At 46.5% G+C, this 20,690-nt stretch overlaps 1 protein-coding gene across 3 annotated transcripts in view; it reads right to left on the bottom strand.

The window, feature by feature from the left end:
• Positions 1-20,690, bottom strand: part of SHROOM3 (shroom family member 3) — a 223,756-nt gene that overhangs the window by 78,283 nt on the left and 124,783 nt on the right. The window contains exon 1 of one of the 3 annotated variants that reach the window (XM_083520420.1): positions 18,855-19,171. The exons of the other annotated variants lie outside the window; for them this stretch is intronic. The gene's annotated coding sequence lies outside the window, so the exon portion shown is untranslated. Of the gene's footprint in view, positions 1-18,854; positions 19,172-20,690 lie in introns of those variants that run through there. 3 annotated transcript variants of the gene reach the window in all.

Below are 20,690 nucleotides of genomic sequence, written 5' to 3'. Positions count from 1 at the left end.
CACCTAGACATTGAGTTGTTGAGCCCATAACATAGGTTAAAGGGACCATTTAGCTCCTAGCTTTCATATTTCAGTTTCTAACACTGCAGTGGTACAGTCCCTGTGGACAGGATGTACCATCTCAATAAATGCTTGTGAGAAGAGACAACAATTTTATATAAAAAAATATTGTGCTACTTATCAGTTTCTTTCTCTCTTCCCCCTCTAGCAAATTCGATTCAGCACCTTTAAGGACTATGATTCATCAGTTTAATAATAATAATAATAATAATAATAATAATAATTTATTATTTGTACCCCGCCCATCTGGCTGGGTTTCCCCAGCCACTCTGGGCAGCTTCCACAGAGAAGAAAGAAATTACAAAAAGAGAAACAAGATCCTTGCCCTAAGGTTTACAATCTACTAAGCATGAGGCAACAGAAGACGCTGAAGAGGTGAGAACGAGATGTTAAAATTGACTCCCAGCAAAAGAAAAGCAAACCTGGAAAACCCATGATAAAAAGGAGAAGCAACATGCATTTCCAGAGACAGGGAATCTGAAAGAACGAGTGCAATAAGGGAAAGCAGAGGGGGAAGAAGAAAGCAGCAGGAAGTAACACAAGATTTAGTAAGAAGATGAGAGCATAATCCCCCAAGCTAAGCATGCTAAGCAGTTCCCTTGGACCAAAGGAATATGGGAGGGGGTGTCTCTGGCCAATGCCTGCATCTGAGACAGAAGCGGGGAACCTTTGGTCCTCCAGGTGCTGATGAACTACAACTCCCATCAGCCCTAGCAAGCATGGTCAATGGCCACGGATGGTGGGAGTTTTAGTTCAGCAACATCTGGAAAGTCAAGAGTTCTGCACCCTTAACCTAAGGCTTCTTGCCTGCTCCTTTAAAACTAAAGATGCCAGGAATGAAACTCAGGGCTTTCTGCACACAAACTTTCTGCTCTCCCACTGAGCTGTGGCTTCACCAAAATGCAGCCACCTCCGTCTGGAAACTTAGAAGGGCTTCCAGACAACCTGTTTACTGCACGTTCATCCTGATCTGGTTGTGGGAAGGTGAGACAACAGTGTGTTTCTTTCTAACACTTCTTTATGGCAAAAAGTCTGACCTTACAGGAAATCAGGTTTGTTGCACAAGACCTCCAAATAAATTTTTAATAGTGCAGTCTTGCATTTGCCAGTATGTGTCTGAACCCCACCCGAAAACAGCAACAGTCTGGAAGCACCCTTGATTTTTTAGATGCCGCTATTTTAAAAGATATTCCCATAATGAATCCCTTCGGTTTCTTGGCAAATAAGATTTTGTGAATATATAGAATCAGCAAGACTTACAGCAGTGGTAAGAGGCCAATCCGACCAAAATCTGATAGAGGAGTGGACTTTTAAGAAGAAATGGGTATAAGATGAGATAGTCAAAAATAATATTGATAACACAGCAAAAAAAAGAAAAGAAACGAAGGAAGCCACATATAGGTGGAGGGAAGTCAAAATTTATGTCTGTATGTTTAGTTTGTATGTTTGTTTTCTTTTTCAGTAATCTAAGTTGAGAGGTGTATGTATCTATGTATAATAAGTTTGTTTAGTGTTCTGGTTTGGGTAAGTATTGCATTTATCAATAAAAGTTTTTTTTTAAAAAAAATAATCCCATCGGTTTCCAAATTCCACAAATGCAGTGTAATCCTCTGGGAGTTTGTGATGCATACAGCTCTTCTAAGATAGCTTTGTGGGAGGGATATTTAAAAAAATAATAATCAGAAAATGCAGCGTTTTGCCTTTTTTACTGTAATAAAGATTCACCCTTCCTCTGTAAGCAAGAACTGCATAGGGCATGCAGTTAGTGTGTGGTACATCGATGTCATTAGCAGAGGACGTGTTTCTGCTTCACCAGGTACAGCAAGAAAAGATGGGGCAGAGGAGAAGCCAAAATCCTGCCTTGCCAAATACACATGCACAGAAGCATATCAAAGTAATCCTGCAAGCTCCTAGCTTTGCATGTGGGTGTGTCTTATACGTGGTCTCTCTGTTTGATTAGATCTGACCTCAATTCCTCACACGGGAAGCTACACAGAGTTGCTGCTTTGCCTCTGTGAGAATTCAAAAAGAGAACCGAACGTGGAATTTCTCTTAATTGTGGGGTGGGGCGAGGAGTACGTGAGTGGGAGGGGATTCTGTTCTCCACTAATTTGGCACCGGCGGAGAGATCTTTGAGAAAATGAACTCTGTTTTTGCAGGAGACCTAATAATCCTTCCTCTGCACTGGGGGATTACCGGGTACTTAGAGAGACACTCACATGCACATTTTTAGCCTGTGCCAAGCGTGTTTTGTGTCCACAGGAGCCAGGCTTCATTCTGCTCTTTCACGGGGAGTGAATAGGCATTCCAAGGCATTTAAATGCAGCCACAGACCTTCTACCCTAAGCTTTTCACCCTTTTAAAGTGCTCTGAATTGCCGGTTTGGTTTTTTTTGTTTAATTCTGTTTGCAATGGGGGCTCTACAATTGCTTCCAGTATTATGTGGTGCTCCCCCCTCCATCCTCCCCTCTTTTTGCTCTGTCTGAGTGCATCGCTGTCCCGCCGCAACCTCTGGCCCTGAATCCTCGATCAGAACATATAGTCACAACTGTGGGTGCATCTTTACTTGCCAGGTGTCTGCCCATGAGCCCTGAAATTAGCCTGCGACCCATAAATTGGGAGGTCAGCAACCAACTGCCTTAAGGTTAAATACACCCTAGACCAGGGGTCCCCAAACTAAGGCCCGCAGCCCAGATAAAGCCAGAGGGACTCGCTTATCTGGCCTGCGGCGCCCCCCGCCACCACCGCCCACTCTTACCTGTGCTGCGCAGCTGCCAACTTCCGGGTATGAGGAGCACCGGAAATAACTTGTGCATAAGCGTTATTTGCGCATGCGCATGCATTATTTCCAGTGCACATCCGGGTTGGAGGAGGCCCATGCACATGCGCACAAGCTATTTCTGGTGCTCCTCCAACCCGGAAGTGTGCCAGAAATAGCGTGTGTGCATGCGTATGGGCACGCGCTCCCCTGCCCTCTGCGCGATCGGCGCTGGAGACACTGGCCTGAGGCGCGGTAAGTTTGCTGACCCCTGCCCTAGACATATTGACTTCTAAGCTAGCTCATCAACCTGTTTTGCCTCCCAACATATCCAGCGATACCTATTTGAAGAGCAACTGTAATCAACAAATTACGCTAGTAGGACTACAAGAAGTTTTGTAAGGAGAACTATATGAAACATTGCAAAACAGAGAAAGGTTAGAGATCTTAGTTATGAGATTTAAACGTAATGGTGAAAGTAAGAAATTTATATTAAGTGATAACATTGGAAAATTTTCAGATGTGATTGATGGAAGTCAAAAAAAATGTATAAGAGGTAAAAGTATGTTTAGATATTGTTGAAAATGATATGTTTAAAAAACTAATAAAAATTTATTTTAAAAAAGGAAAGAGGCAGGAAATGTTTATAGGAAGGCACTCCTAAAACACACACAGATTGAATATCTCTTCCTTGCATGCAGCTGAACAGATGTGTGTTGTGCACACATGGTCACTCGCCACATGATGCGCTTGGTTGGTAGAGGAGCAAAACGCAGAGGAAACTGGGGGAACCACCATTCCAAAAGCCTAGGAAATATATGGATGTAGAAAGGACAGGAGAGGCGGGGTGGACAGGCGCTAGTTAGCAGGCCTGTTTATTTGCTCCTTGTGCCTCCCTTCCCAGACTTTTGTGGCAGGAGAGGGGCAGAGAAGCAGGTGACAAATGTGTGAGAAGGATGCTCAAAGCAACAGGAATGCAGAGGTCAAGAAGGATGAATAGGGTGGGGGAAAGGCTTAGGTAAAGGTAAAGGGACCCCTGACCATTAGGTCCAGTCGTGACCCACTCTGGGGTTGCGGCACTCATCTCGCTTTACTGGCCGAGGGAGCCGGTGTACAGCTTCCGGGTCATGTGGCCAGCATGATTAAGCCGCTTCTGGCGAACCAGAGCAGCGCACGGAAACGCTGTTTACCTTCCCGCCGGAGTGGTACCTACTTATCTACTTGCACTTTGACATGCTTTTGAACTGCTAGGTTGGCAGGAGCAGGGACCGAGCAACGGGAGCTCACCCCGTCGCGGGGATTCGAACTGCCGACCTTCTGATCGGCAAGTCCTAGGCTCTGTGGTTTAACCCACAGCACCACCCACGTCCCAGGGGGAAAGGCTTACCTCCCCCCTAAAGAAGACTGTGCCCAGAGTTCCAAATATACTGACGCTTTTGGAGCAGTGGGTCAATCTATTTGCGGGCTGCTGCTGCAGGAATTAAAAATGGCCAGACAAATATTCCAAACCTTAAACTCAGTGAGATGCAGAACATGGGAGAGGAAAGCATTAAGAGAAACAAAAGCCAAGAGCGATTAAAATTGTTTGCCAAGGTGACTCAGTGTGCTCCCCTGCCAAGCTTGAGCCTAAAAAAAGAAAGTTGGGATGGGGTATTTGCCAAGCACTAATGTATCTGGCAGCTGACGCTTCAATGTTAGAAATTATTTTTAAAGTTTTAAATGATGGCATGAAATCTTCTCTCTCTTTTTAGGCTAGGGAACCCTTTGTCTGCAGGCTGATCACAGAGTTGTTATGTACATAATATAACTCATTATCAAATCCAAACTCCTCCTCCTCCTCCTCTTCTTCTTCTTCTGCAGTGGTGGTGATTTTACTTTGATGTCATCTAACTCTTCTTTCCTCTGCAACTCTTCTTCAAGAGTTCTCACATACGCATAATCTCTAATTACAATAAAACTGGAGGTGATGAGTGTTTTATTGGTGTGGGGTTAAGCGAGGGTGGGTGTGGAGGAGAGGAGATTTATCAGCTGCCTGAAGTTAATGGCCCCTAACCCATCTCCTCCCAGGCAAGTGCTAAATTCTGGGATGCAAAGGGAATCTCAAGCCATGCTAATTTTAATCCCCACCCACCCACATATTTTTGAGACAACTGCTGAAATCCTCAATCAAAAACAACTCATTGACTCTCACCATTTTTAGCTTAAATGCATGCTAAAACACACTTCGCTGTGTTGTGTATTCTCCAAAACAGCAAAAATTCCAAGGATCCTCTGCCATTACATAGTCTGAGAAGAACACATAATCATAGCAAGAAACTGGAGCCGTCAATTGTAATTTGATGGGAGAATGGCACAGACAAATATGAATGGTTGTCTCAATGGAGAAATTAACCCAACAAATAATAAGAACGAATCCAACCCAAAAAGAACACTTTTCATGTCAAATTGTATTGTTTTGTAGCTTATGTAGCCCAAAAGGAACACAGCTGGAGTCAACCAGAGATTCATGCTTCATTACAGAAGGATGTCTTGGGTTAACTGTTTGACAGAAGAAGAAGAAGAGTTTGGATTTGATATCCCACCTTTCACTCCCCTTCAGGAGTCTCAAAGTGGCTAACATTCTCCTTTCCCTTCCTCCCCCACAACAAACACTCTGTGAGGTGAGTGGGGCTGAGAGACTTCACAGAAGTGTGACTGGCCCAAGGTCACCTCTCACTGACAGCTTTAGAAATCTGTCTTTGTCATGTATAAAGTTAGTAATAAATGTTGGAAATGTAAAGAAAAAGAAGGATTATTTTATCATATGTGGTGGGAATGTAAAAAGGTGAAATGCTTCTGGGAGATGATATATAATGAGTTTTAAAAAATGTTGAAATATACTTTTATTAAAAAACCAGAAGCATTTCTTTTATGTATTGTTGGAAATTATATAAACAGGAAAGACTGTAAGTTTTTTATATGCAGTAACAGCAGCAAGAATATTATTGGTCCAAAAATGGAAGCAAGAAGAACTACCAACATTAGAAGAATGGAGGATGAAATTGATGGACTACACAGAATTAGACAAGCTAACAGGAAGGATCCGAGAGCAGTGGGACCAGAGGTTTACCAAAGACTGGACTAAATTTACTGAGTATTTGAAAAGTATTTGTGATGATCAGATTACGTTTGTAGGACTACAAGAAGTTCTGTGAGGAGTAATTTAAGAAATATTGTAAAAATGGAAAGGGAGAAATGATTTGTTAGAAAAGGTAAAGGCAATATTAAGTTAAGAATTGCAGGAGAAAGAATCAAGATGGAAGGCTATCAGAGATGCTGAAGGAAGTCCAAACAAGGACATATGTATAATAATTTGTGTGGTATGTCTTTTAAAAAATTGTATGTTAAAAATTAATTTAAAATATTAAAAAAAGAAATCTGTGTTTGACTATTTTTTGTCTTACAAAATTACAATTATTATTATTTTATGAGCAAGTTTAATTTTAAAAAAATAATACCGCATGGTGGTGAGGGGTCGCTAAGGGGGAATGAAAGGGAAAACCCTGTATACACACACAATTTTTTTGTGCAATGGCGACTGTGGTTCACAATACAAGAAGGAAGTGCATGTATCCTGCATAAGTAAGAGATGGGGAAAACCTACCCCCAGCGCAAGTTTGACCTCAGCTATAAACTCATCCAGCAACTACAGTCAATCCATTATTCTCTTAGCCCTCCCTGCCACCCCATTTGCAATGTGCAACCTAAACTTGCAGGGCTGCCATAAAAAATTACTGAGATAATAATATAATAAAACAGATCAAGGATCAAGTGCTGCTATAATTGCTATATAGGACTATAGTTATCAGTGGTGACTGGCAACCATTGGAACTGGCGGGACAGAAGCCAGGGAGACCACAGGAAGGTGGAGCCAGGGCTAATGACACACAGAGCGGTTTCTACTAACTAGCATTCTCTAAAAAGTGCGAAAGAAGTTATACATTACATTACTTGGTCCAACAAAGGTCCGTATAGTTAAAGCTATGGTTTTCCCAGTAGTGATGTATGGAAGTGAGAGCTGGACCATCAAGAGGGCTGATCGCCAAAGAATTGATGCTTTTGAATTCTGGTGCTGGAGGAGACTCTTGAGAGTCCCATGGACTGCAAGAAGATCAAACCTCTCCATTCTGAAGGAAATCAGCCCTGAGTGTTTACTGGAAGGACAGATCCTGAAGCTGAGGCTCCAAGACTATGGCCACCTCATGAGAAGAGAAGACTCCCTGGAAAAGACCCTGATGTTGGGAAAGATGGAGGGCACAAGGAGAAGAGGACGACAGAGGACGAGATGGTTGGATAGTGTTCTCAAAGCTACCAGCATGAGTTTGACCAAACTGCGGGAGGCAGTGGAAGACAGGAGTGCCTGGCGTGCTCTGGTCCATGGGGTCACGAAGAGTCGGACACGACTAAACAACAACACTTGGTCCATAGGTTTGCATCTGACCATCACAGAACTCTGGGCATTAGAAGGTATATCAAACAGAGGTGGGATTCCCATTTTTCAGTTCCAGCAGTGGGTTTTTAAAATAAAAAATAAAAAAATTGAGTCTGAGCAATTCCTGTTTGGTTTGCCATTTATTCACTATCACCAATTTGTCACTTATTAAAAATCCCAGATACGTGAGCTCAGACTTGCAAAGCATTGTGTTTTGTGCTATTCAGCTGGCATAAAACAGTTCTTCAACATGTGTTCAAGAGTAAGAGAATGAAGATTAAGATATTTTAACTCTACTTTGCTGTATTATTACTAGAAAGCAGGTGGTCCCGACATGGAAAGGATGAACTGCTACACGCATGAACATACCATAGGTCTTTTCCAATTCACATTCCTATGATTCTATGACCAGTTCCCTAAAGCTATACCTCTCTGCTTCTGCATCCCAGTGCCTGATACAAGAAATTTTAATGTGTTCTTCCAGCCTCAAAACACTCACAGAGGATCAATGAATCTACATCTTATTTAGTATTGAGCTTTCCCTACACTTAAGTCACTTCCAGATTGAATTCTACCCGAAAAACCACTTTGAGGTCTTTTACAATCAAGTCGTGTGTGTAATTTCATGAAATAAATAAATAAATAAATAAGTACATACTGGCAAATTCAGATGGCCCTATAAAAGTTGATTTAGTGCTCTGATTTATTTCATATTTAACAGGGTTTGTATGCTGCTTCATCATCAAAACCTCTAGACTCATACGCAACAAACCTGCCACCCACCTGCCAAATTGTACAGTTTGCAATAAAGAAAGCGCACTTGAGAGTGTGGGATAACGGTTGCTTGATGAAAAGTGTCTCATCTCCCTGAAAATGAACCAGAATAAATGCCCACATCATCTAACCTCTCCACAAACATTGTGCAAACAAATCAGAATGAATGCACAAGAAACAGGTCACCTGGAACCGACCTTAGTTTTAGCATGATAGATTTTGTCTTTCCATACTGAATGCTTAAGTGTCATTTACAAAACACAGGGGGGAAATACTATGAAAATTGACTTCTGCAGACTGAAGGGGGGAAATTGCTCAGAACTTCTTAACTACTGCTGCCATGATGCAGGGACCTATCTCTCTAAAGAAGGAGCTCAAACTCTGCCAGGTTGAAAAGCCTATGAATTTGCCCTCTGCCTTTACTCCCCTTCAAAACTAATGAATTACAGTATAGCGTTCTGGTCTAGCAGGGCATGAATGGCTTAAGCCAGATGGGTTTGTTGGGCATTTCATGTTCCTTTTACTACCAGGAAGGTGGTTGTTGTAACTATAGGAATTGACATAAAGGAGCCAATTTTAGAAGTCACAGAAGGAGGAGCAGGAGTTGTTGGTTCTAATTTCCACTTAAGTTCTAGCAAAGTAGAAAGTATTGGAAGAAAATTTACCGGAAATCTCAGCAATGGGACAAAGAAGCACAACTCATCAGAACCACCACAGGTCATAAAGGTGAAAAACTCCCCCATTTGGTTTTGATTCCCCATTGTCAGAAATCAGGGAGGTGGTAATCACATTTTCACACATTCATCACACACCCAAGTTTGCCTCCCTTTCCTCCTACTGTCCTGAGGGTAAGAACTCTGCTGGAACCTCCACTAGGCATCATGTGCTGATGGCTCTCTACAAACCATGTTGTACCATGTGGCATCTTTGCAGAACACTTACTTGCAATGCACACACACACATCAGCAAGCTTCAGAAATGTTAGGAACGGAACTACCTGTCCCTGGAAGAACTGTTGCCAGGATGTTACCAGCCATCGGATGGCTTTAAAAGAAGATTCACGGAGCAGCAGGAGGCTATCGAAGGCTACTAGACATGAGGGCTATGCTCTGGTTCCACAGCTGGGAGGCAGCAATGCTTCTGAATACCATCTGCTGGAAACCACTGGAGGGGAGAGCCAGTGTGGTGTAGTGGTTAAGAGCAGTGGACTCGTAATCTGGTGAACCGGGTTCGCTTCCCCGCTCCTCCACATGCAGCTGCTGGGTGACCTTGGGCTGGTCACACTTCTCTGAAGTCTCTCAGCCTCACTCACCTCACAGAGTGTTTGTTGTGGGGGAGGAAGGGAAAGGAGAATGTTAGCCGCTTTGAGACTCCTTAGGGTAGTGACAAAGCAGGATATCAAATCCAAACTCCTCCTCCTCTTCTCCTTCTTCTCCTTCTTGTACTCAAATCCTGCTTGCTGGTTTCCCCCAGGCATCTGGTCGGCCACGGTGAGAACTGAATGCTGGACAAGATGGGCAGCTGGCCCGACTCAGCCAGCTTTATTTACATTCTTATGCTAAATGTTAGGGTGCAGTTCTCCAACTGCACCCCATAAAGCAGATACAGTGGTACCTCTGGATGTGAACAGGATCCCTTCTGGAGCCCCGTTCGCATCCCGAGCAGAACGCAACCCGCGTCTGCGCGGGTCGCGATTCACCACTTCTGCGCATGCACATGACGTCGTTTTGAGCATCTGCGCATGCGCGAGCTGTGAAACCTGGAAGTAATGTGTTCTGCTCCTTCCGGGTCACCGCGGAGTGTAACCTAAAACGCTTAACCTGAAGCGACTGAGGTATGACTGTATATAAGCAGGGCCGTCTTAAGCATATCCGGCGCCATGGTGCAAAGATCCCCCCAGTGCCCCCCCGGCAACTCCAAAACAAGGAAGGGGGTGTGAGAAATGTCCTCTGCCACCCCCACCGCCCCGATCGCCGGCGTGGTGGCGACGATCAAGCAGGAAAACGTGCTGGTAGACATGTTTTCTGGCGCCAGGGTGCCCGGGAAGGCTGCGCGCCGCCTTTTGCCAGGAAGCAGGAGGAGACAACTGGGAGCAGGGCCGTCTTTAGCAGATACAGAGGCCTCTGCCGGGATCGCTCTCCTCCTGCGGAGGCTCGGGAAGGAAGCTGCATGCCTGCCAGCCATATAGTTGGCGGGGCGCAGCTGATGGGCATGCAGGGAAAGGGGAGGCTGCCGCCAAAGCTGCGCAGCTCCCCCACTCACTAGGGCGCCCCTGAGAGGCCGGCGCCCTGGTGCAACGAACCACTAAGATCAATGGGAAAGACGGCGCTGTATATAAGGCGCCCACCCTTCTGTTAGTCTTCCCTTGTTGTGGGGAATACGCCTGCAAAGTAAGTTGGGCGTGGTAGTCGAGGACAGGGGAAGAGGAAGATCACACTTCTTGCTTGGCTTCTTTTCAAACTTTCTCATCCCTCATAGCTGCCAACCGCACTTAAAACCCTTCCCCCTCATTGCAACCTGCCAGCCAAATCCTATTAAGCAGCCATCACTGTCAGTGTTTATTTCTAGTAAAAGAGCAAGGCCAGTTTCTTAATAAAGTGAGAGGCAAAGCCTGCAAGGAGAGAAGAGAAGCAGGGTGGACGCGAGGAAGATGACCAGGACTCATTAATTAGCAGCTGCCCTGCAAAACACTGACAGGAACAAGACCCTAAACTCCGCTAAGCCACTTAAGATGCTAAAGCTCTTTGTAAACTACCTGGGCTGCTCTGCAGGTTGGATCCAGGTTTTATTTATTCGTTTTGCTAGATCAGGGCCCCAGTGGGAAAAGACTCCACCAAATCCAGAAAACCAGTTCAGGACATGGGGTGGCTCCAGGCAGACCGAGGGTCAGAAGTCCCAAAATATTGAGGTAGTGCAATACGTCTCAACTAGCAGGAGACAACAACCCGGGAAAACAAGGTTGAGGCAAAAGCCAAAATCCCAGCAGAGCAAGACATAGTGAGCAGGGCAGGAAAGCAAAGGAGCAAGCAGGAAAAAACAGGTCTAAGGGGTTGGCCTGGGTTCCCCAAACCATGACTAAGCTGCATGAACCAGCGAGGGGAAATCGCAGCATCATGCTGCAAAGCCATGGTTTGCCGTAGTGGCAGTATTGTGCAAAGCAGGTCCACGAGCAGAAGCTTGTGTTTATCCCAATGGTGGGGAGCCCTTTTCAGCCGGGGGGGGGGGGCATAGCTGTCAACCGTCCCTTATTTGGCGGGAAAGTCCCTTATCCCAGCGCCGTGTCCCGCTGCTGTCCCTTACTGATGATGTCCCTTAAATTTCCCGGGTTTCAAAGGAAGCAGCTCCTCTCCCTCCCTGCCTGCCGGCCAGGGAGGAGGGAGGCTCCAACTGTGTTGCTTGGCTGCGTTGCTCACCCAATAAGGAGTCTAAGAACGACTGGGGGGTGGAGCTTGCATGCTTTGTGCTGATCAAATCGGCCACGTTGCCTGGGGACTTGCCATTGCTCAGCACTTCCCAGCGGAGAGGTAACGGTGGTTTTCCTTGCTGCATCCCCTTTGCTGGGTTGCTGCGCTGTGGGAACCACCGCTTGAGGCTTCGTTTGGCTGCTGGCTGGGCTTTCTGCCTTTGGCTTGGAGGGGCTCAGAAGTTGAACATACCTGTGCTTGGAAAATCCCTTATTTTGGCTGCTGATCCCTTATTTTCGAGGCTGCTGGTCCCTTATTTTCAAATCTGTAAGTTGACAGCTATGGGGGGGAGCATTCCTTTCTCTAGGCTACCCTTTCAGGGGCCACATGCAAGTGGTAGGCAGGGCCAGAGGCAAAAATAAGGTGGAGCAATGAAGCCGCATTTTAGCTTTGTTCAGTAGGCTCAGTTCTACACATTACACAACCCCCTATCTATCCCCCACCCAGGCAAGCAACAGGCATCACCAGAGTACTTGCAAAAACACTCATGGAGGGTGCAAAGGAAAGCTGGGGAAGATGTCTGGCTGTGAAGAACCCCATTGGCCAGGTGAGCATGAGGTTCCTCCTTATCCTTGGTTTATTAGATTGCTTGAGAACACGCAGGAATGAAAATATTCTTCAGAGGTCCAGACTATGGGGAGCCCAGAAAAATTAATACAGTGGTACCTCGGGTTAAGAACTTAATTCGTTCTGGAGGTCTGTTCTTAACCTGAAACTGTTCTTAACCTGAAGCACCACTTTAGCTAATGGGGCCTCCTGCTGCCGCTGCATGATTTCTGTTCTCATCCTGAAGCAAAGTTCTTAACCCAAGGTTAGCGGAGTCTGTAACCTGAAGCGTATGTAACCCGAGGTACCACTTGTAATTACCAATTTGGACTGTAATTTGGCCGTTTTTTATTTTAGTTTATTGTTTTTAATTGGATTATGATGTGGATATGTTGATTGGCTGTTTTTATTGGAAATTCAATAAAAATGATAAAAAAAGATTGCTTGAGAACTCACAGTCCCTTCCGGTTTCTCAAAAGGGAACCTTTGCCAAGCTTTTGGAATCATCCAGATTATTTCGATTTAACCTAGTAGATAATTGATAAATTAGTTCAAAGGAAGATTTTAAAGGTCTTTTATAATGCTGGTTTTTTAATTCTCGTGGGCTTTTTTGAGTGTTTGTTCAGCTTTATTGTCAGTCACCCCGAAGCTGGGGTACACAGACATAAAATAATAAACTAAAAACTTGAAAGTTGACACAGAACGGAGAAGGAAAGACATCTAATGTGTTGCTTTGGGGGTGTTTGTTTATTGAATTCATATCCCGTCCTTCCTCCCGAAGGAGCAAACACCATGACAATCAAGGAAAGACAAAGTTGCCGAAACAAAAATTGCTACTTCTCCTTATCCTGTTGAAAAGCCAAATGTAGCATTTATGAGCACAATAACCTTCAGGTCTTTATAATGATACACAAGGCCCTCAATAACTTCAGGCAGCAGGTTATGTTCAAGTTTCATCAACCTACAACAAGGAAGGCTGAATCCTATATGCAATCTTACTAAGCTCCATCGGCTGCATTGGAATAGGCTTCCCAGTACACTAATACCTTGGTTGTCGAACAGAATCCATTCTGGAAGCCCGTTTGACTTCTGAAAACGTTCAACAACCAAGGCGCAGCTTCCGATTGGATGCAGGAGCTCCTTGAACTTAATTGGAAGCTGCGGAAGCCCTGTCGGATGTTCGGCTTCCAAGGAACGTTCACAAACCGGAACACTCACTTCCAGGTTTGCGGCGTTCGGGAGCCATAACGTTCAACTCGCAAGGCGTTCAGCTTCCAAGGTATGACTATATATGTGTAGAGCAGTGGTTCCCAACTTTTTTTGGCCATGCCCCACCTAAGCATCTCTAAAATCCCGATGCCCCCCCCCAAGACATATAATTTTTATTATTCAAAAAGTGAACTATTCTTGTGGAGGAAGCCTAAAAGGCCGTGAACTTGGTTTAAACAAGTTTCCAAAGAACATGGCATCCATGAAATAATATATATATATAAAGACACCGATTTTTTCCGTGTAACGGATAAGGTTCTTTGACTCAAAAATCACATAAAAAAACTGGGATTGTCCAATACACAGATAGTGGCATGGGGGGGGGGGGAAGCTGTGCGCCACCAGCCAGTTCGTTGGCAGGAGCGCAACTCCCCCCAAAGCCACTTCGCACAGTGGGTGCTCCCTGGGTTCTTTCCTGGCAGTGGCGGAATCAGAGCACAATGGCTGGTGGGAGCGCAAATTCCCCCGATGCCACTGCACATGGGAAACGATCTCGGAAGTGTTTCCTGCCCCCCAGCTGCGTGGGGGGAGGGAGAGGCTCAACAACCTTGGGCCATCTCCCCTCATTTTCCTAAAACTGAGTCCCCCCAAAATAGGGGGGGTCTTATACACAGGGGCATCCTATAGACAGAAAAATATGGTATACAGTGGTACCTCGGATAGGTACTTAATTCATTCCGGAGGTCCGTACTTAACCTGAAACTGTTCTTAACCTGAAGCACCACTTTAGCTAATGGGGCCTCCGGCTGCCGCCGCGCCGCCGGAGCACGATTTCTGTTCTCATCCTGAAGCAAAGTTCTTAACCTGAAGCACTATTTCTGGGTTAGCGGAGTGTGTAACCTGAAGCGTATGTAACCTGAAGCGTATGTAACCTGAGGTACCACTGTATTTATATTCGGTATACGAGGCCCCTAGAACCATAAGGAATGCATAAAATTCACTGTTAATAACACATTCTCAAATTGCCCCCTTTAAAAATCAAATTGACCCCCCCCCCGTGTGTGCCCCATGTCGGGAACCACGGGTGTAGAGGCTGGTTTACAAATTTACAAATGCAGACACAAAATATAATGCACACATTTGGCACTTGGGAACTCTTTCCTGCCTTCCTCCCTAACCTGTTGAAGCACCTTCTCCTTCCTAGGCACCTTCCCACCTCCTGTCCCTGCCCCAAACATTAGCTGCAGCCTCCTCTTTGTGCTCCCAGAACCATGTTGTAGTCCATGATCTCCGTCACCCTCCAAAAAATGCTTCTTTTCCTGGCATAGCTAACTGCTTGGCACCCTCTGTAGGTTTGCTACGTGGGACAAACATCCCATCAGTCCAAACAGATTGGAGTGGCAACTCCCTCATTTCACACTCGCACACAAACACACTCCCCCTCTCTCTCCCCAGTGGGTTGAAATATTAGAAAATTTGTAGATTATGACAAGTGCTTACTGTAATCACGACACAGACATTTGCAACTAACAGAGTCATCTAAATGAATCAAAAGGAGGAAATGTCAGGGGAAACAAAAGGAAAGGTATTCAAGCACATCTGAGCAAAACTGTATCTCATTAGCCAGCCTTTCATGTGCAAATCCACTGGAAAGTATTTTAATTAAAAGCTTAATCTCGACATTCTTCTCCCGCACAGCCCTTGTTAAAACAATTGCAGGCCGTTGTGTGCACACTGTGTGTGCGCGAACCCAGTGTGCGCCAAGGAAATCCAAAACCTATGTTTACATTTATTTAAATCGAACTAATTTGCCTAAATTGCATTAATTTGCTCTGCTAGCCAGGCTGGAGTTTGTGGAAAATCGGAATATTTGGCAAGAAGCAAGAAAGGAAGGGTGCAGGAACTCAGTGCCCGAGCGCATGCTCTGCATTTAGAAGGGTTTTGAGCTGGCTCCCCAACGCTGCCAGATAAACTGATGTCAAGTAGCAGCTGATGGCAAAGATGGCTGCCAGAGACCTTAAAGAAGTGGCTCTCAAAGGAAGGGGCAGGAGAGGATGGCAAGGGTGGCAGGAAGATTCAACAACAATCAAAGGAACCTTTAAACATTTCAGTAAAGTGTAGCACCAAAATAATGTTTAGTATCAAACACAGTGTCAAAATAATGTGTATATACAACCAGAAACAGTATCCATACTTCTCTTCAAGAGCATTGGCTGTTCTTCTACAGTTCTCCATGATACAGTGGTACCTCGGTTTTTGAGCATTTCGGAAGCCAAACGTTTCAGTTTTTGAATGCCAAAAACCCAGAAGTAAACGCTTCCATTTTCGAACGTGCCTCGGAAATCGAACTTCTGAGGCGGCTTCCTGTTTGAGTTTTCCGTACAGTCTGAGGATTCGGTATTGAGTTTTTGGTTTTCAGACGTTTCGGAAGTTGAACGGTCTTCCGGAAGGGATTACGTTTGAAAACCGAGGTACCACTGTGTATTGTTGTGAACAGAGATTTTCAATTGTGACAAACATGGAAGATCAGAAAAATGGCATAAACAGATTGAACAAGCTTGCAAACCAGGGTTGGAGATACAGTGGAACCTCGGGTTAAGTACTTAATTCGTTCCGGAGGTCTGTTCTTAACCTGAAACTGTTCTTAACCTGAAGCACCACTTTAGCTAATGGGGCCTCCTGCCACCGCTGCTGCACAATTTCTGTTCTCATCAAGAAGCAAAGTTCTTAACCCGAGGTTTCTGGGTTAGTGGAGTCCGTAACCTGAAGCGTATGTAACCTGAAGCGTATATAACCCAAGGTGCCACTGTACTCGTTTGGCCCTAGAGCCACATTCCCTTCTCAATGAGCTTCCAAAGTGGGCTGGGCCATTGGCAAAAGTGGGCAGAGCAACCAATATAAACATTATCTTTGTCCAGCGGGCTTCTACACACACACACACACACACACACACACACACACCTGTCTCTAGCCTCCATCCAGACAAGCAAGTCCTTATAACTTCAAGGACACATGGAATCATAGAATCCAGCCAGATCCGTGGGCTGCAAAGCAAACCAGAGAACGGTGTGGCCTAAGGGAATGTTCCAAGGGCCAGGCAGAGAGGCATGGAGGGCCACATTCAGATCCCAGTTCTGGGGTTCTCCCCCCCCCAACACCTGTTGTAAAGCTTTCAGTAGGCGGATGACACATTAATTGCAACTCAGAAGCAGCATTGTTTGCACTGATTGCCAAATGCTAACAAACGAGTGAAATCTCAGACTATTTTGTTGGAAACTGACTTGTCTAATCATGTAGAGTTCTTAGCCTTAATTCAGAGGTGGACAACCTGTAGGCTGAAGACTGTATGCTGTGTTCAGGCTATTTAGGGTGGATGGCAAGGGTGAGAGACCAGAAAAGGGGGTGGTGGAAGCAGAGAGATGTTCTAACATGGACAGTAAAAACAACATAGAACTTCCTATCGGGAAGAAATCTCTTGAAATCAATCCCAAAACACTTTGATACACTCCCATTGCAAATTGTCAGACTGTTGAACTTGGAACTGGGAGATCAGACTTCACATTAGCTACTCAGCCACAAATTCACTAGGTGGGTTTTGGCCAAAACAAAGCCTCAGTTTCCCACCTGTAAAATGTAACCAGCGACCTATTTTGAGGAATGGACAAAATCAGGCTAATAAAGCATTTCAGCAATATGCACATTTTAGCATATTTAGTGAGTTGGGGGAGGTGGCGCTGTGCTTGCTGCTGCAATTCTAATCAAGTCTATTCATGAATAAACTACATTGTATTCAATGGGTCTTACTCCGAGGAACGTGGAGTTTGGAGGCATGCATAACTCTTTCTTATCTGAATCCGTGCGATTTGTAAGTGCCTCACTTTGCGTGGGCTGGGATTCTTCATCCCCTGGGCAGCCTTGCGAGGTAGATCAGGCTGAGATCTACAGTGGTACCTCGGGTTACATATGCTTCAGGTTACATATGCTTCAGGTTACAGACTCCGCTAACCCAGAAATAGTGCCTCAGGTTAAGAACTTTACTTCAGGATGAGAACAGAAATAGTGCTCCGGCAGCACGAGGCCCCATTAGCTAAAGTGATGCTTCAGGTTAAGAACAGTTTCAGGTTAAGTACGGACCTCCGGAACGAATTAAGTACTTAACCCGAGGTACCACTGTACTGCTATTCCCATACCTCATAAATGAATGGAAATTTCAACCAGTCTCCCACATCAAAGCCCACACTCTAAGTGAGAGTGTGGTATCTTTCCTCTTCTTTCTTTTACAGTCTCCTTGTGCTTTTCTGCAATTTTCCCTACAGTGATCTAGGGAGATAGCACAACAGACCTCACTCTGTGTAACGGTCAGTCCCACACACACCTCCTATTATCCAGGCCCTCCCCCCAAACATGAGGGTTGGACTAGATGACTCACAGGGTCCCATTCAACTCTACAGTTCTATGCACTGCCTCTGCCACTTGCTGCAGGCATGCTAGCCACTGCATCACTAACAAAACTCCTTCCTAACCCACATCCCCCACCCTAGAAAATGATCTCCTGGCCTCTCTTGCAGAAATAAAGCCTCGTTGCCCTTTTAGCAGCAGCAGAATGACTACCCCTATCTAATTAAATGCATTCCTCCTGGTTTGTTTTTTAAAAAATGCTGTCCTTATTGCATCAGTTGCAAATGCACTGCAAAAAATAAAAATAAAAAAATGGGGTATGGTATACATTCAATCTGCGTCCTCTAATTAAATATACACCTTTAAAAACCAATAATTAAAAGGTCATTTGTCAACTTGACCCACATTTACATTAGCAGGGTGGCCAGTTTGATTTGCTCCCCCCCCCCCAAAAAATGGTACTTTGATGAAGCCTCCAAGAGAAATCCGATAGAATTTCACTCTCATCTGCTAGCAATTCACCGGCGTTGGAAACTCTAAGGACTTCTACAGGTTTATATGTGTGATTTATTATCCCTGCACATGAAAGCAAAGAAGCCATGCCCGCAAGACGCTACGGGTATGATGAATCACTCAGCCTAGCAAGGTGCATTCCTCTCCCTCGCTCGCTGTGGCGAAAGAAAAAGTCTTTCTTGGAAAGTATTTATACCAGAGATTTTTTTTTTTAAAAAAAACCAAAAATGCAAAATACACACGTGCGCACAAACACAACTAAATCCTTCCCTTTGCCACGCATTGCATTCTAAATCCTGTTCAAATGAGAGAGGGGCGCCGCCGCCCCATTTTTTAAAAATGAAAGGAATGCGGGAAGAAAGAAGGAAAAGCGAAAGTTGCAAAGGAGCGAAGGAAGAAACTGTGCTGAGAGAGAGAGAGAGGAACGGGGCGAGCGTGAAGAGGGGGAGGCAGAAAAGATGGGCGAGAAGGTGAAGAAGCGAGGGAGAAAAAGAGTGAAAGAGGAAGGGATCCGCGCGAAGGGAAAGGAGGAGCAATGGAGAGAGGGAAGCGGCTTTTTCCTCCTCCTCCTCCTCTCCGTCTCTCCCTCCCCTCCTCCAGCTCCAGCGGGAGCCGCGTCCCTAACCAGCCCAGCCCCGGCGGCGGCGGCGCAGCCACTTACCGCTCCTGCCGGCCGCGGCCCGTCGGCGTGCCCGGCCCCGAGGGCTGCACATGGGCCGCCTCCTGTCAGCAGCCGCCCAAGTTCAACGGCTTCCCCGGCATCACCCCGCGAGGAGGAGGAGAGAGAGGAGCCCCCGGCGCCTGCAACAATAGCCGGCGCAGCGCCTCAGCAGCTCCCGGGTCGGCGCGCCCTCGGAGCGCGCAGCAGACGCCGCCGCCGCATCGCTTCTTCTGGCCGGGCTGCAGCGGCAGCAGGAGCCGCGGAAAGGGGAGGGGGCTTGGCGGCAGGAGGCGGAGAGAGAAGGCGGAGGGGCTCGACGCCGCAGAGCCAGGCCTTGCCCCCGGGGAGGGACGGAGGGCGGACCCCGGCTTGCGCCCTCGACGGGTTTATGGAGAGAGGAGGCAAGCCGAGCGCGCGGCTGCTCGGCTCGGCCAGTCCTCCCTCCCTCCCTCCTACCAGGTAATCCCTCCTCGGGCGGTAATCCTGTCCCGATTGGCTCCCGCCGGCCGGATTTGCATGTCAATGCCCCCCCACCCCGCCCTCCAAGTTGGAGAAGGGATCTGGAGTCCGGGCAGAGGAGGGGGAGAAGCGCGGCTGCGGGCACGCTGCGCAAAAGCGCGCCGATCCTCCGCCACGTGGGTCAGGGTTAGTGGTGGGTGTGTTGGGGGGGATCGGGGGCGCGCCAGAAATGCCCTGTGAGGATCGGAGGGAAGGATTCGAGGAGGGAACGCGCATGTGGGAACGGAGTTTCAGTTGCACGTGTTTCCCAGCAAACGAGGCTGGGCGGTGTCAACCGTGGCGCAGCGGGTAGGCTCGTCCTCCGCCAGACACGTACGTGGGATAAGGAGCAGCCGGCGGCAAAACGGAACGCGTGACTTATCTCCTGGTTTCTCCTGACAGGAGATCGTGACAAGACACGTGAATACACCTTGCACCTTGGCAGGCTGCACAACTGCAGGGCAAGGCAGGAGCTGCGCGGGTTGTCCCTCCAGAGAGATCAGAGCCTTGAAGAAATAAACAACCTGGAGGAACTCGGGGCCATATTTACACCATACATTTCAAGCACTAAGATGCCACTTTTAACAGTCATGTTGTTATTGTTGATGTTTAGTCGTTCAGTCCTGTCCGACTCGACCCCATGGACCAGAGCACCAGCACGCCAGGCACTCCTGTCTTCCACTGCCTCCCGCAGTTTGGTCAAATTCATGTTAGTAGCTTTGAGAACACTGTCCAACCATCTCGTCCTCTGTTGTCCCCTTCTCCTTGTGCCATCCATCTTTCCCAACATCAGGGTCTTTTCCAGGGAGTCTTCTATTCTCATGAGGTGGCCAAAGTCTTGGAGCCTCAGCTTCACGATCTGTCCTTCCAGTGAGCACTCAGGGCTGATTTCCTTCAGAATGGAGAGGTTTGATCTTCTTGCAGTCCATGGGGCTCTCAAGAGTCTCCTCCAGCACCAGAATTCAAAAGCATCAATTCTTTGGCGATCAGCCTTCTTTATGGTCCAGCGCTCACTTCCATACATCACTACTGGGGAAATCTTAGCTTTAACTATACGGACCTTTGTTGGCAAGGTGATGTCTCTGCTTTTTAAGATGCTGTCTAGGTTTGTCATTGCTAGTGGTTAGCAAACAGTATTCGAGAAGAGAGCTGTGTGTACCAAGGGTCCTGCCCTCTACCTGCTTATGCTGCTGCAACTGCTGAAGATTTGGCCACCAGCCCGGCTGGCTTCCGTGTATGGGGTGCTATCATGTCCTTTGCCTCAGGCAGCGAAATATCTTAGACTGATCCTCTGTCGACCCAGGGAAGCAGAGCCTATGCATGACCTCAGAGAGATAC

The sequence above is a fragment of the Podarcis liolepis genome, assembly GCF_965112155.1.
Source record: "Podarcis liolepis genome assembly, chromosome: 9".
In the NCBI taxonomy this organism is placed as follows: domain Eukaryota; kingdom Metazoa; phylum Chordata; class Lepidosauria; order Squamata; family Lacertidae; genus Podarcis; species Podarcis liolepis.
This window is presented reverse-complemented; position numbering and strand designations above follow the sequence as displayed.